This window comes from Choloepus didactylus, chromosome 10, assembly GCF_015220235.1.
Source record: "Choloepus didactylus isolate mChoDid1 chromosome 10, mChoDid1.pri, whole genome shotgun sequence".
NCBI classification, from domain to species: Eukaryota; Metazoa; Chordata; class Mammalia; order Pilosa; family Megalonychidae; genus Choloepus; species Choloepus didactylus.
Genome location: NC_051316.1, coordinates 1,620,451 through 1,629,254, shown reverse-complemented (window position 1 = coordinate 1,629,254; position 8,804 = coordinate 1,620,451). Strand labels below are relative to the sequence as shown.

The 8,804-nt window shown below is 38.2% G+C and overlaps 1 pseudogene; it reads left to right on the top strand.

Moving 5' to 3' along the window:
- Positions 1-350: 350 nt before the first annotated feature.
- On the top strand, positions 351-3,534 carry LOC119505131 (annotated as a pseudogene).
- The last annotated feature ends 5,270 nt before the right edge of the window (positions 3,535-8,804 follow it).

Sequence of the window (8,804 nt, the reverse complement as noted above, 5' to 3'; positions counted from 1 at the left end):
GGTGATGACTGACCTTGGAGAACTGGAGGAACTCTCTGGGAGGGTGGAGGAGCCCAGAGGACTGGGTGTTGTCCCTGGCAATGAGTGAAACTGAGGGGGGCTGTGAACTGGTCCTGAAGAGGGGATTTCTGTCCCTTTTGGAGTTCAATAGGGAAAGCCTCAGCAATTTTCGGTTTCCTAGTGCTGTGACCCAGACAAGGGTGGAGATAACACAGTCAGAGACTATTCAAATGCTTTGGACCTCTCCGTATGTGTGTATCTTCCCTAAGAGAAGAATTGGTGCCAGCTATACTACCTTCCTTCCATTCAGGACCAGAACACAGAATCTGGCAGAAAACAGCCAGGGCACCATGTCTCCTTACAACTGTCAGGAGCTACAGGCTGGCAGGTGCCACTGTTGGGCAGAAAACCACAGTGAATTGTGGCCTCACAGGGTGTGTCTATCTAAGACACCCTTAGGGAAACTGGATTGCCTCCTTCTAGAACTGAGCCAGTTCTGGTCTGAAAAAACCTGATTGGGTTAAACAAGGAAACTAGATGCCAAGAAAACAGAAAACTACAAAGTTTACTAAGAAAAACAAAGTTATGGGCCAGTCAAAGGGACAAACTTACACTTCAACTGAGATACAGGAATTGAAACAACTAATGCTAAATCAACTCAAAAAGTTTAGGGACATTATGGCAAAAGGGATGAAGCATATAATGCAAAACACTGGGCATACATAAGGTAGAAATTGAAAGTTCAAAAAAAAAAAAAAACAACTGGCAGAATCTACGGAAACAAAAGGCACAACACAAGAGATGGAACACATAATGGAGACATAAAACAGATCTCAATAGGCAGAAGAAAATACTCAGGAACTGGAGAACAAGATACCTGAAAGCCTACATATGAAAGAACAGACAGAGAAAAGAATGGAAAATATGTGCAATGTCCCTGGGAACTTAAAGACAAAACAAAATGCAGGAATGTATGTGTCATGGGTTTCCCAGGAGGAGAAGAGAAGGGAAACAGGGGCAGAAGAAATAATAGAGGAAATAATCATAAAATTACAGATCCAAGAAGCACAGCATATTGCAAACAAATAGATCTGAGTAGGCCTATGCCAAGACACTTCATAATCAGATTATCAAATGTCAAAGATAAAGAAAGAATCCTGAAAACAGCAGGAGAAAAGCAATCCATCACATACAAAGAAGCTTGATAAGACTATGTGCATATTTCTCAGTAGAAACCATGGAGGCAAGAAGGAAGTAGAGTGATATATGAAGAAACTGAAAGAGAAAAGCCACCATCCAAGATTCCTATATTCTGCAAAACTGTCCTTCAAATATGAGGGAAAGTTTAAGATATTCTCTGACAAACAGATAATGATGGAGTGTGTAAACAAGATACCTGCACTACAGGAAATATTAAAGGGAGTACGACAGACTGAAAGGAAAAGACAGGAATGAGAGGTTTGGAACACAACTTTGGGAGATAGCACAGCAATGTGGATACACTGAACAAATATGACTGGGAATATTGTTGAAGGAGGAAGGTTAGGAGCATGTGGGACACCTGAAGAAAAGATGAAAAATAGAGCCTGGAACAGAATAACTTAGTGAAACCAAAGGTGCTCAACAATTGTGATAAAAGGTACAAATATGTTTTTACATGAGGTAGAACAAATGAATGTCAACATTGCAAGGTGTTAAAATAGCATGGGATGGGGAAAACACAATCACTGCAAACTAGAGACAATAATTAACAGAAATTGTATTATGCTTCCTTTAATATAGCAAAGGCAATATACCAAAGCTAAATGCATTTGGTGGGGAATGGAGAAAGGTTATGGGACTGTTGGCTTTGGTGATGTTGTCTGAATCTTTATCCTACTTTAGTTTAATGCTATCTTTCCTTTTGGTGCTTTGTAGTGCTAATGCGTCTTTGTTTGTTTCTTCCCTTTTTTCTTTCTCTTTGTCTCTCTAACTTCTTGGGTCTTCCTCCCTCTCTGTGAAAGAAATGGAGATGTCCTTATATAGATAGTGGTGATAGTTGTGAATACATAAATATGTAACTATACAAGGAACCATCAATTGTCTACTTAGAATGGAATGTATGGTGTATGAACAAAACTGTCTTAAATAATGGGTTGATGAGAAACATTGAAGCCACTATATTGAGTGAAATAAGACAGACATAGGGAAGAATATTGCAGGGTCTTACTGACATGAACTAATTATAATACGTAAACACATAGACATGAAATATGTTACCAGAATATAGAAAAAGACTAAAGAATGGGGTGTGGTTGCTTATTATGACCCGAATGTTCAGCTAGGGTGAACTTAAACATTTGGAAATGGACAGAGGTGATGGCAGCACATTGTGAGAATAATTAACAGTACTGAATGGTGTATGAATGTGGTGGAAATGGTAAGTTCAGAGTCATGAATGTCACCAGAAGGAACATTGGAAGTTAAAAGATGGGAGTCTATAAAACAGTGAATCTTGTGTTGAACAGTATCTGTGATTAACTGTACAAATATTAGAAGTCTCATGAGCTAGAACAAATATATGACACTATAACTAGAAGTTAATAATAGAGGGGCATATAGGAAAAAATGCCTATTGCAAGCTATGTACTACAGTTAGTAGTATTTTAACATTCTTTCATCAACAGTAACAAATATACTATACCAATACTATAATCAGTAATGGAAGGGGAGTGGTTAGGGGAATGGGAGGGTTTGAGTTTCATTTTTTGCTCTTTATTTTCTGAAGTAAAAAAATGATCTAAAAATTGAAAAAAAATTAATTGTGGTGATGGATGCACAGCATTATGATTTTACCATGGGCAATTGACAGTACACTTTGGCTCTTTGGATAATCATATGGTATGTGAACAGTCTCAATTAAAAAAAACTTAAAAGTGATACACCAAAGGACACTGCAATAAAGGAAAGAAATGTTTAATATTTAAGACACGCTAACAAAAGTTGGAAAAACTATCTCCCAGTTGGACAATGGATGCCTGGAAATCATTTCATTGCTTTCAATGTTACTTTGAAAGAGAATTTTAAGGGAATATTGCACTAGAAGAATGTTTTTCCCCTATGTATCCTTTCAACAAAATCCAACAAAATGAATAACTTAGACTGATTATTTATTTAACTTATATGGAACACTACTATGAACCAGATGATTTACCAGAAACAATTCCTTACTTAAAACTTTTTACAGTAGTGCATAAAGTGCCTGATGATGACACTATTTTAAAATTCAAATGTGCTCTTAATTGGTTTTTGAGAGAAATGAAGCTAATGACAAACTTATTGGGGTCCAGTGTATGCATGGTTTTAAACAGGACTTGCTATCTGATTTGCAGGTATTTGGTTGATGTAGAAGGCATGAAGCCAGATGATGCAATTGAGTTATTCAGTAGGTGCTGGAAATACTGTTTTGAAAGACAAAACACACTGAAGACCTTCAGAATGGTACTGTCAGGAGGTATGGGGATTTCTGGTGTATCCATTTCAAGTGGTTTTTGAAGAATCAACACAAATCCTGGAACAAATCAATGAGTCTGTTAACCAAAGATTTTGTATAATTTATCAGACCCACAGTTATCATCACCTTCCCAGGATTTCCACTCCAACACCCAAGATTTGCAACAGTCCAGTCAGAAAATTTTCACAGAAGCAGAACATTTACCAGAGAGGTCTTATGCCCTCTCCTGTCTCCCTAGAGAGGATTATTGGCAGAGGAGCTATTCTTGGAATGTAAACCCAAGTGCCAGTCACATAGCCCAGAATAAAATGTTACAGTATCCTTACAGTTACTGCAACAATTGGGAATGGACCTAGTGACACAATCCTGTTCTAGGAATCTTTCAGGGGACTGGAGGCAGACTAAAGACAGATGGAATGTCTTTCAAGTGGATGAGGTCAAATGAGGTTTATTATGTATTTTATTGCTCCCTTATGCATTCGAGCTTGAGGGAACAATTATACTAATATTTACCTCTTTGCTGATTAAATTTTCAGTAATTGCAACACCAAAGGAGAAATGCTATTCAAATCTTAATTTTTTAAAGAAAGATATTTAACAAATTTTCCAGTTTGCTAATGCTGCCCTTATGCAAAATACCAGAAATGGATTGCTTGATGTAGAAGGGATGGAAGTGAGATACACCCCCTAAAATAAAAGCAATTGTGTGCTGCATATAATACCTTATTGCAAGTGGAGGGGCTGACATAAAGATGCTCAGCCCCTTAAAAATAACCATCCCTATTCAGGGGTGGATTACTGACATGGTTTCTAAGCCACAGTCTGGCAGTGCCCAGCTAAGCACACTGGCTAGGTGGAGAGCTTTTTTGCTACAGTGCAGCATTTTCAATATCAACCCTTAGAATGCAGAAATGCATGAGGCCCTTGGACTAGGGCCATATAAAGAGGATTCAGCAGCTAAAATTGCTGCATCTGAGGTAGCTGTTGAAATAAGAATTGTGGAAAGATATCTGGGAAGACTGCTGATGTGAAGAGTAGCTGTTGTCAGCAGCTAGTGGACATCACTAAATAGATGTCCTTTGTACTCCCTGTGTCAACCATTAGGCTACCACACCAGACAGGTCACATGCACTACATCAGTCCCCTTCTGTTCTCAAGGTATGATTTTACTACTGTGGACAGGGCTACTGGACTTTTGTTAGCTTTCCCAGTGGGGAAGGCAACTAGCAAGTTGGAAAGAGTATGCTCTCTGTATGGCATGCCTATACAAATAGACAGTGATTGGGGGACACTTTTCACTGAACAAATGACCCAAGCATGGGCTATGGACCATAAAATCTCAACAACAAAAAGCTGATATCAAGGCCCTGACCTTCCTGAAACTCCACACCTAGAGCTGCCAACTCAGCACCTATTGAAATGCTAATGGTGGGACCAAGCAATCATTAAGAACCCAAGTTAAAAGGGAAAATAAGTGGGGAAATAATTTATTGTTGCCCTTGCCTTAGACCATACAAAATGGAGAATACAAGGACAATTGGTAGTGGTGCTGGTCTATTCAGCCATGATAGTTAGTAATCTCAAGTCCCTGGGACATGGCAGTTACCCAAAATATTGTAATAAGACCTAAATATCTGTCCACCAATCCAGGGCCTCCTATTCCCACGGAAATCTTATGCAAAACTATGTGGAATTCAGGAGATATTACTCCTTATTGCTCCACATAACCAACTTTCTTTTTGCCTAGTAAATACCTTCCTGCCTCAGCAGTAACTCATACACACAAATGAACTCAATGTTGGGCTTGCACAGAGTTGCCACCTTTAGATGTTACTGATATTTATTGGACTGTGACCATGTGAATTGGGACTGCTTGGAATATCTTATTGACCTGGCAGAATTCAGCAATTTTAATTCCTTCTTGGTCATGGAGGCATCTCTTTTGTGAAATTATCTCTGTAGGGGGAACTTCTAGTGTTCTGTTGTCTGTGAATGCAATGCCTGTCCTATGGTAAATGTAGTCTGCTATGTGGGTGGATTGTAGGGACTCAGGGCCCAAGCCCCTTCCCCTCCATAGTGATTTCACTTAGACACCCACTTGACCAGGACAGATGTTAAAAGTCATTAGGCCTCTCCAGGGGAGGAAAAAAATGTATTGTTAACAAGGCATAGAAACTCCCCTCCCCTGATCACTGTTGATGACATATCTCCACACACTTGTGTCACAAGACCTTGTTAAAACTGATCACACACCCTCCTTGTCCTAACCTTATAAACCAACTCCTGGCACCCCCTGCTTTTGCAGAGCACTAACTTGCATCTTTCATGACCTGCTGCTGCCATGGAAACATAACTCCTATATCTGACTCTGTGCCTGGCATGTTCTTAATCATAGGGCTAAGCTGTGTTGTAACAATAGTTTAAAGTGATGTTTTTCCCCCATGTGTCAGTTTCTCCTATCCACAAGCATAAAAACATATTTAACTTTCTATGATGAGTAGATCAATGCAAGAAATCCCTGCTCACCTTTAAGAAATTGGATGTGGAACCTGTCTATGTATATTTCTTCACGTGACAAGGAAAGAAAATGATTGGGTCACTGTCTTTCTTTAAGCTTCCTATTAAAAAAAACAAAAAAGAGAGATCAAGGGCAGAGCTCTTTAAAAGAATGAAATTCAATATTTAAAACTGATAACAGCAGAGAATCTGTGTTTGGAGACAGCCCTGGGCCCTGGATCCCAAGCCTCCACCACAACCTGTATGTTGGGTGCTATCTGGAGAATGTTCTCTGATGCTCAGTGGATTTCCTCCCTGTGGCTATGACTTGCCATTTACTGAACCATGCATTCTTGTCACCATAACAACTGCAAATAAAATAAGTCTTTACTCTTTATATTTTATCTAAAATCACCCTATCTGTGTCTATATTAGAAGACATACTTAGTAAGTTAGCAAAAATTCTCCAGGCATCTTTTCATACACATATATATAATCTGCTGTTCTGGTTCTACTTCAAGCACAGTATTTGTTTAGTTTCTGGAGATACCTCCACCCTAGGCCTAAGTTGGGTGTTCTGAACTGTTTATATTGAAATAGATATCTTTTTGTAAAAAATAGAAATGCAGGTGACACAGAATCAGAAGCAAATTTCTAACAAAACAGTAGCTTTTGCATCTGTGCTTTCATTTTAAAGATTCTCTTTTATTCCCAATGCCTTTTTTAAAGATTCTCATGATTTGGGGGATAAAGGAATAGTTAACACAGAGAATGTTAAAACCTAGGGGAACAGATAAGTTTGATTGTATATCTTTCCAAGTTTTCACTTTCTTATAGAATTTTAAAAATATACTGTGACATACATATTTGAATTTTAATAGTGATTGTGGATTATATTTATTAAAACCCAGGGATATCAAACAAACTAGATTAAAGTTATTTTTGCTATTTCTTGATATGTATTTGTGTTCCATTAATTTCTTTTGTTTAATCCATGTACACAATTACCTGGTCCCCATATTTCCCTTATAGGTAAAATGGATATCACAATAAATGACTGAATCATTGAATGGATTCTCAAGTAGGAGAATTGCACAGATGTTACAATCTTAGGAAAAGGACTTCTTCCTTAAAGAAACTGTGGTATGGCCAAAGGAAAATGGAGAGAGAGGCAGAGACCTATAGAAATTGTGGAAAATATAAATCTGAGAATGGGAAAATACACAAGCCCACCACCCCAAGGAGTGAATTGGAATCTTTGGTTACTTAGAGAATGTAATTTAATAGAGAACATACTGAAAGAGTTGATTAACATTTCCAATTCATGGCTCAGATAGGCACAAATTAGGAATATGTTGTGGGAAACCACAACAAATATGGGTATACATTTAAAAATAAAAATAGTTGTTAAAATTATTTGATAATGAATTTTGGCAGTGCATCAATTCTCTTATTGAAATTGCATTTCAGCAGGGTGTAAATGTGATCAATACCAGCAACTATTATCACAAATGGAAGAAGAAACAGCCAGAAAAGACCTTGGCACATCTCTGGACACACATGCTGTGGAAATATTAAGGGCGAGTCCCTATCTACATTTGTTTTTTTATGTTCTGCCACTTGTTCAACTAGGTGGGAATACTGAAGGACTGTGACAAACCCTGAGGGGTTTTTAAGTGTCATCTAAAATTTGATGTCATCACAGTGACATCTTCCCTGGCCCACGTGTTGCTCAAGTTAACAGAAACATAGAAGAGTTTTAAAGGAAAACAATTTCCCAATATTGTCATATATCATCCCAAAATAACTTTAAAAGCAATTGCTCATGAAGTAGCAAGGAAACAAACACTGTCTCTCAGTTTCTATCACTATGAACTTACAATAGATTCCTTCTTTCAAGGTTTCAGTGCATTTATTGTGGAAGTCCCTGACTGTGGTCTTCCACATGGGAAGTGGAAAACACCCTTAGTGTTGTTGCTGCACATCATCACGATTTGAATCATCTTAGCAAAATGTGTTTCATTAAAACATTAGTGCAACCAATTTGAATAGCAGCCATGCTAGTATCACCCAATTGGGAGGTGCACATCTTCTCATCCCTTTGGCATCACAGCAGAGTCCATGGGGTGCATGGAGGGCAGGGTAACCCTGAAGAACTGTTTCATCAACCCAATATCCCAAGCACACTATTTCCCATTATGAGAAGTTAATAATACTTAAAGTACAATCATGTTTTCTGAGAAGACACCCTGCATCCTTGTAGCATAATATGTTTATCATTGAGAATATGCAATCATCCCTGCTACATAGCCTTGTGTTATCTGATGGCAACAGGAATCAGATTTTTCTACCCCTGGTATGTATCAATGCTTCCCACTGAAGCTAAACATAGACAAACATCCCAAGTGACAAAGGAGGACCTCAAACTCTAAAAATTTCCTCTATGATGCTTGGGTAAGACCTGGAGCTTTATGAAGTTGAATGATGCAAAAAAGTTGTCTCCAAAACTGGCTCTAGTGTGGACAACACAGAGTTATGGGCTCACTTCTTATCCACTACTCAGTGGCCCTCCTTAGTACCCACAGCCCTTTAACATGCTTATGAGCAAATTAGTGTTACCTAGAGCAAAGAGAAGAAATTGCCCAGATTACAGTTTTTACCATGTAGCAGATGAAGTCTGGGTGATAAGCTGTGCTCTCCATTTAGAAAATCAACATCAATTCTACCTTAAAAATTCAAGTTTATCTCTTATTCAATTAATTATTGAATACAAAATTACATAGCTCTTCTTTGGAAGAAAATTGAATCCAAGAGC